Below are 8,562 nucleotides of genomic sequence, written 5' to 3'. Positions count from 1 at the left end.
GTAAAGTCAAGGACTTCGGGAGAAAGCAGAGTTAGTAACGTGTGATTGAGAGATGAAAATTCATCCTTAAGGAGAGAAAAAGAGGAGATAGGTACTCAGTGCATCCTAAACGTCCCCGGCAGCTATAAGCCTATAGCAGCATATCAAGGGGCTGGACCAGGGCAAACCTGATTCAGCCCTAACTATAAACTCTGTCAAGAGGAAGGTCTTAAGTCTACTCTTAAGCGAGGTGACTGTGTCTGCCTCCCGGACTGAAATTGGAAGCTGGTTCCATAAAGAGGAGCTTGATAACTAAAGGCTCTGGCTCCCATTCTACTTTTAAGACTCTAGGAACTACAAGTAGTCCCGCATTTAGTGGCGTAGCTCTCTAGTGGGAGGATATGGTACTACAAGCTCCTTAAGATATGCTGGAGCATCACCAATCAAGGCTTTGTAGGTAAGAGAAGAGTTTTAAAAGTGATTCTTGATTTTACAGGGAGCCAGAGCAGAGCAGCTAGTGCAGGAGTGATGTGATCTCTTTTCTTAGTTTTAGTGAGAACACGAGCTGCAGCATTCTGGATCAACTGGAGGGACCTCAGAGACTTATTAGAGCAGCCTGCTAATAAGGAGTTGCAGTAATCCAGTCTCGAAGTAGACAGCGTGAACCAATTTTCTGCATCTTTTGAGACAAGATGTGCCTGATTTTTGAAATATTACGTAGATGAAAGAATGCAGTCCTTGAGATTTGCTTTACGTGGGAGTTAAAGGACAAGTCGATCAAAGATAACGCCAAGATTCTTTACAGTGGTGTTGGATGCCAGGGCAATGCCGTCTACAGAATCCACATCACCAGATAATTGATCTCTGAGGTGCTCAGGGCCGATTAAAATTACTTGGTTTTGTCTGAGTTTAACATCAAGAAGTTGCAGGTCATCCATGTTTTATGTCTTTAAGACATGCTTGAATTTTACAGAGTTGGTTGCTCTCCTCTGGTTTTATCGATAAATATAGTTGAGTGTCATCTGCATAACAATGAAAGTTTATGGAGTGTTTCCTGATAATATTGCCCAAAGGAAGCATGTATAAGGTAAATAAAATTGGTCCAAGCACAGAACCTTGTGGAACTCCGTGATTAACGTTGGTGGTTATCGGCGTCATCGTTTACAAATACAAACTGAGATCGATCTGATAAATAGGATTTAAACCAAATTAGTGCCGTGCCTGAAATGCCAATCGACTGCTCCAGTCTCTGTAACAGGATGTCATGGTCAATGGTGTCGAATGCAGCACTAAGGTCTAACAAGACCAGGACAGAGAGAGTCCTTTATCTGCTGCCATTAAGAGGTCATTTGTAATTTTCACCAGTGCCGTCTCGGTGCTGTGGTGTTTTCTAAATCCTGATTGAAATTTCTCAAATAAACTATTATGATGTGAAAGTCGACAACTGATTTACACTTGCTCAAGGCTTGGGAGGAAGGGAGGTTGAACTTGTAACTTGAGATTAAAGAAAAACACTTGAAGGACTATTCTTGAGTTTTGATGTTTATGTTCTAAGTTCTCTCTTTTGTATGCGTGCCTGTGTGCGTGTGTGTGTGTGTGTGTGTGTGTTTGTAGCTGAGTGTGAGGCCGACGGTGGCAGAGCTCGTAGCTCGCAGGATTCTGTGTTTTAACGAATACGTGGAGGTCACTGATGCCAAAGACTACGACCGGCGGGCAGACAAACCCTGGACCCGGCTCACTCCCGCTGATAAGGTGCTCGAGATAACACGCTGCCGCGTTGTAATATCTTGACTTTTTGTTTCTTATTGTTTGACTAGTTTTTTTCCTTTCTTATGTCATCAACGTACCCAGCTGTTGCAAGTTGGTTTACACGCTTCATACATTTGTAGCATTAAGTTGTGCATTAGTCACAGGAGACCAACAGCACGAGGACACCTGCACATTACACCCGTCATGTGATGTTGGTGACGGTTTACAAAACCGTGATCGTTAATCTGATGACAGATTAAGAGCTTCCTCTTTTCTGCATAGGCTATTGTTGCACTTGATGAAATTCACCTTGGTTTACATGAAGTGAGATGATACATACAGAGTACACTGTGTGTGTGTGTGCATGCAGCAGATCAGTGGCATAGAAGCAGAAATGTCCTTAGGGATTGCTGGAGGGCAGTTTATATGTCCAACCTGCCCTCTGCTGGTGATGTTTAATACTACACAACACAGACTAATCAAAGACCTCCTGAGGGCTGAACCCTCACCGACTTGAATCTGCTGCAACGGAGAACAAGAGGAAGGGACTGATGCTGTATGAGGAACATGTTTACAACAGACACAAAGATACCAACATAATACTCAGCGAACAAAGAACAATGCGCACGTCTGCTGCTGTGTACATGTTCATGTGCACACGTTACTTGCCAGCACATTGCAACATTAAATTACGAATTGTGGGTAGTTCCCTGAAGAAAAGTCTGCAGCTACATGCTGATGTAAAGTCGTCACAAATAGCTCAATAAGTTCAATTTGATTAGAGTAGTTAACACAGTTGTGTAATAACGTGTGTGTGCTTATGTGTGTGTGTGTTCTGCCCCTCAGGCTGCTATCCGTAAGGAGCTGAATGAGTTTAAGAGCCGAGAGATGGAGGTCCATGAAGACAGCAAACAGTTTACCAGGTACTGGAACGGTTGATGACCACCCGTTAGTCGACTCGGACGATAACTTTATTAGTGATTCATTACCGTAAATCCTGCAGTTTACGAGTTCACGTTGATCAATATCTTTACTACTCTGTTCCTCCAAAGCCTTTTCCACGAACGTTAAAGCCGTGATACACACCCGGGGCGACTCCAGCTTCTTAGCCGAGATCTGTGTGACATGGTTTCATTTAGTGTCGCTGGACAAAGAGCAGAGAGATCCAGTTCACCCGGAGTAACTATTAGACCTTATATTCAAAATATGTAATGACATAATGTTTCAGTTGAACATTTTTATTTGGCAATTTCAGAAAAAAAGTCTAGTCTGAACACTATTGACCGTTAAGCCGTTTATATTCATATGACCCAGACTGTGTACCTGAGTTTGGCACTACACATATTTTAGATGTGCACTTTATTGTTATTGTCATCTGAGACTTTTATAAATGCACGTTTTTATATTTGCACCTTTCCCACTTTGCATAGCAACTGCTGCACAGCGATTTCCCTCTGGATAGATAACGTTTGATTTCATCTTTTGCATCCCATAATAATTGATGTAGCAAGCAGCACCTTTTTCCTTGCTGCAGTCATAGATGCTCAGCACAAAACACTCTAAAAACATCATTACGCCAGACAATTTTCATTTTCTAAAGCAATTTGCTGCAGCTCAGGGCGTCAATAAATTCATGTTGTTGTCCCTGGTGAAGATGTTGCTGTTGGTATCTCCTGCTTTATCAAAGACATGCTAAAATAATGATTTTGGGATGTGGCGTTGTCCCTTTTAAAAACATTGAGTTGTAACAAATGCTACCCTAAACGACGTTGTATGCATGTACGATTGATTTATAGCTTATTATATTATATTGTGCATGCGTGTGTTTTATTTTCCCGCTTTTGTGTTTGTACTTCCAGATTCCATCGGCCCTGAGCACTCTCACTGCCAGCTGGATGTCAGCGCCACAATCTCTCCAGTCCACAGCTTCCAGCAACCCCCATCCCCCCTGTCCCTCCAGACCCTCAGACCCTCAGACCCTCAGTACACAGCTCAGTCCATTTTTCTTTTGGATCCTCTCACAACCGATGAAATACATTTCTGTCTATAGTGACAGTAACAGGTGTGTCTTCAGGCCTTGGCCATCCGTGGGCACCAGTGAAACATTTGCACATATCTATAGTCAGGACAGTGGTGTGTATAGCACTCTGATTATATTATTTATTGTAGATGGCCAGAACATACTGGTCTGTGATGTTTTTTTGTTTTTGTTGTTTTGGTTCATTTCATCATAGAGAGGCTCCAGGGAGGAAGAAAGTGGGCAAAAAGACATTTTTAGTACCGTGAATGTGACTCAGCTGTAGTAAAGAGTTTGTGTCAATATGCCTTGTTATAAACTGCCAAATGTCCATATATGGGCATCCTCTGAGAACAGGAAATGGCAGTGATTGGATGCTTGCGTGCTGGTCTCATTGCCATGTCACAGATCAGAAGGGGAGGAGAGAGGCAGTTGATTCGGCTCAGATGTGCCTCTCAGTCGGATCTGGAATATTTAAAGTATATTGCCACTAGGGGGCATTATATCATTATAGTTATAGTCTGTGAGGATGAAGATTTTAATGTAATCTGTAAAGTGTTTTACTTCTAACTGCTGCAGCCTAGGGATCGGTGGGCACCTGAGGCTCTTAACAGTGAAGTGCAATGGAGATCACTCCAGATCGAGACCATTCGAACCCCTCCGCCTCCCGATGATACACGATGACCACGTGCCATCGTATCTTACGTTGAGTTAAACCCCTGTTCACAAAGTGCTGGCCTTGCTGTTTAGAGGATCTGCTTTTCAAGCTTTGACTTTTCATTTTACGCTTTTGGCTGAAGCTCTAATTTGGTGCCAACGAAAAAGCAGGAATTTGATTCTACGTTTTTTTTTTCTCATTTGAAAGTGATTTAGTGCGGCGGACTTCCCAGGGTGGTTTCATAAATGGCCAACAGGCACTGAGAGGTTCCCCACTGAAGCAATCAACAGTCGTCTGGAACAAGTCGAGAAGTACTTCATTTTCCATTTCCTTGGCTGTGCTCTTGCAACTCCATCGGTCAGCTCACGATGGAGACGCAGCGCGAGACGAGCTGACAAGTGGTCCTTTTGCATCTCGCCCTAACATGCACCGTGAAACCAAAGATCTGCTTTCATCGACACACAGTTTGATCTATCATTTGCATCTGAGAATAGAAAAGGATTGTTCCAACCTTTTGGGGAAATACCCAATAACACCTTCACACACTTTCTTGGCGAGTGTAAAGTTTGAAGGTCAATGCCAGCAGCAGGCTACAAGCTCCGCTCACCATAGAAACTGGGAGCTTTTAAAAAGATAAGATGTCGATTTAGAGGTGCAGAGCCAGGCTAGCTGTTCCCCTATGTTTCCAGTCGTTATGCTAAAATAAGATAATCTCCTGCTTAGTGTAGCTTCATAATTCCTGGTAGGAATCTGAATGAGAGTATATCCCAAAAGGTTGAGCCATTCCTTAATATCACATGTCAAGCACACCGATGTTATAGTAATCTAAGCAGTCACAAGGCAGGTTATAAGGCAGAATAATGTATTTCCTGGAAATATGTTTCGACCCTAGACGTATGATGTGTTGGCAACGTGGCTGAGGTGGTTTGGTTTTATGGATTTCTAGCATACACCTTCGGTGCATCGATGGATTTTCTTCTTTGAAGTGCTCAAATACTACAAGATGTATGTTAATGTGAAGGGCATCAATTAATAATGCTTTCTTTTTGCGTAAAGGCCAAAATGTTTGGCGGCGCGATCAGAAAAAGAAAAAAGGACCGCCAACCTGAATTTATAGATTGCTCTGTTATATAATATAATGCATATAAGAAGCTGGGACAGAAATAAAACTAAACTCTCGAGATGTTTATTAGAGAATTAAACAAAACTGTTCATAAAAGGATTTTTTTAAAAGATGTTTTTCTCCCCAGCATATTTGGACTATAGAGGAGATGTTGACTGAAAGGTGGTTGCCATATTGCGCTTGCTGACGTCCAGAGGCTCGTGTTCTCATAAACGACCTCCGACCTCGACAACACTCGTCATTCTGACCAATAAGAACTGAAAGAGACAGATTTATTCGTTTTGCTTCTGAATGTGAATGGGTTTGTAACATGAAATGATGTACAGTGATGGAAAGGAACCAAAAGTATTCATTCATGACTATGTTGCTATATATATATAGATATAGACATATATATGTATATATATATAAATATTATTTTGTACACATACATGTATATCGAGCATGTGCATACATTGAAATATATTTGACCCCCAATATGAAACAATAGAACTTTGATGTGAAGGTTTTAAACTCGTGATTTTAATTGTCTTATTTTATTTTCCCGGGACAATACGAAAGAAATGAACAGTTCATGTGTACGAGCCGTTTCTAGGCAGCATATTGAGAACAGTATGTTGAATAACTGCCACGTCTTAACCAAACCTACCTGTTACCGTAACAGACCATGCACCAGCCTGAATATGGGACGGTCATTATACATGTTATTTTGTATTCTGTTCCACTTTCACTCAAACTGAAGTCAGCGGGTGCAATGCAGTCAGTATGCCATGGATAGAGATGGTTTAAAAGCAATTTATAATCCTTTCTAGACTTCACTTCTGATTTATTTCTTCAGATGACCGTCGGGTCACCTTGCACAAACTATAACAAAAACAGGACATGACTTGAAATCATATGTGGTTCATGCACAGTATGTAATCTAGTTGAATTGTACACGTGATGAAACATGATTTGGATTGGTTGCACATGAAGTGAGCTTCTATAAAGGTGAACAGAATGCATCAAAGACCAAAACGCGTTTTAGATGCACAAATATAACGTGTTGGTGGAATAGCTTTTATCCCAGCGTGGCTAAGGAAACATAAATATGCTGCTTGCATCGCTGTTGAAAAGACGAGTTAATCTCTAAAGCATTACTGGCAACATGTTTATTTCAACCGAGCCGATCTGGCATTTATAAGCAGTATATAGTTGGGTAAATGTCAATGGAGGTGAAAGCAGATATAAAGACATGTAATGCAGCTATAACCAATATGGTTATCACAAAGGTGACAATGTCACCTTAGCTCATGATTATGAACCTACATAAAATTACCAGCTTATTGTTTAAGTGTCCACAGCGTTCCTGTTCTGGTTCTCTCTCACGGCATCATTTCTGCTTAGTTGATGTTATGTTGATTGGATCAAGTATGAAGTGTTTAACACATTCATAAATGGTTTTTAAAACTACCGGAAGGTTTTTAAATCTGTGTGAATATCTCGTAGTTACACAGTCATGAAAATATGTGCTGACAATCATTCATAAGCTGCTTATACAACAATTCTGGAAGTTAAAATTGAAGAAAAAGTACATTAATAAACACTAAATTACCGGTAGTGGGTTACAAAGCTGTTATGATTAATATACTGCTTATAAATACATAGAAGGGTAAACATAAAAGTATTTGTAAATACAGAGTTAAATCTTGTTGTATAGTTTAACACACAGCACAAGGGTGTCCTGGTCTGGACTTTCATCACATTTATATCTATATATATATATATATATATATATATATATAAATATATATTTATATATATATATATAATTTTTTAATTCCCATGCAACACTGATGCATAAATCCATATCGTGGTCCAAAATTAGTTGTAGGTGTTAAGTTATAACCAGTCAGTATTAATCTGGTATGGAACTGTGAAATATACACAATAAACCCCAAGAAAAGTTATAATAACACAACCTTTGTTTCTTTGCATCGTTGAAGTATTAAAGATACAATTCCTGCCATTATATTTATTTCAAGAAAATTCCAGTTGAGTTGGTTTAAAGCATTCACAGATGTGCTGACACTTGTTCTTCCCGACTGCTGCGGTTCATCTGCAGCGCCGGAGCCTTCCACCGTGACGATGAACATGTTACATGTGAGGATGTCTGCTGATGGAGCGCTGCTTGAGGCTTATCATTTCCACAAATCAACCCCCCCCCTCACCCCCCTCCAAATAATATCAAAGAGCCATAATCAGACTGCTGCTGCTGCTGTTGGCCCTGAAGCTTGCATTCTTTGACATGTAATGGTTTCTAGATTATGGGAACGTCACAATAAAGTGTCGTGATTCACTCGGGAACACAAGTGTCAGTCACAATATAAACCTTTCAGCTTTAAATGCATTGAAAGTCATTGAAAATCATTTCTTTTTTTTATTTGTATTGATCTTTGAAGTCATAGGATGATGTAATATATCCCTAAAACAGCTCCTGTTACGTCAAAACTGTATATTGTTTTTGTATATAAAGAATCATAGGAAAACCTCTATTTAGTCCTTTTGATTTTCCTCGTCATATGATCATATTAGATTGATCAGCGAAGTAGGAGAAAAGCTTCATCATATCACAGGCGTGTGTAAATAAAAGTGTCAGGAGTAATCTGGATGCAAACAGGTAGAGCTTTGTGATTCATATTCTATAGATTCACATCAAACATTTACACATACCCACAAGCCTGTAAGAAAACGTAATATTTCATTAATCCTCCTCTCTTTTTACCTTCGCATTGAAAATGCGGAAAGGTAATGTTTTGATCACCGTGTATTTGTATGCGTGCGTGTTATTTCGCATAAGTAAAAAAGTATTAAACCGAATCGCATGAAATTTGGTGGGATGATTGGTTATTATCCGGGGACCATTTGATTAGATTTTGGGATCGATCGGGTCAAAGGTCAAGGTCATGAAAAGGTCAACATCTTCTTTTTACCATAGCGTGGTCAATTTATATTCAATTGGCATGCAAGTAATGTTCATAATTCAATGCCCAATCT

The 8,562-nt window shown here is 40.2% G+C and overlaps 1 long non-coding RNA gene across 1 annotated transcript; it reads left to right on the top strand.

The window, feature by feature from the left end:
- The first annotated feature begins 1,597 nt into the window (after window positions 1–1,597).
- Window positions 1,598–8,058, top strand: LOC130207533 (uncharacterized). The gene is made up of 3 exons (XR_008834304.1): window positions 1,598–1,731; window positions 2,575–2,651; window positions 3,588–8,058. It is a non-coding gene; the product is annotated as an uncharacterized LOC130207533 (long non-coding RNA).
- Window positions 8,059–8,562: the final 504 nt, after the last annotated feature.

Source organism: Pseudoliparis swirei, chromosome 17 (genome assembly GCF_029220125.1).
Source record: "Pseudoliparis swirei isolate HS2019 ecotype Mariana Trench chromosome 17, NWPU_hadal_v1, whole genome shotgun sequence".
Lineage (NCBI taxonomy): Eukaryota > Metazoa > Chordata > Actinopteri > Perciformes > Liparidae > Pseudoliparis > Pseudoliparis swirei.
Note: the sequence above shows the minus strand (reverse complement) of the source record. Positions and strands in the feature narration are given on the sequence as shown.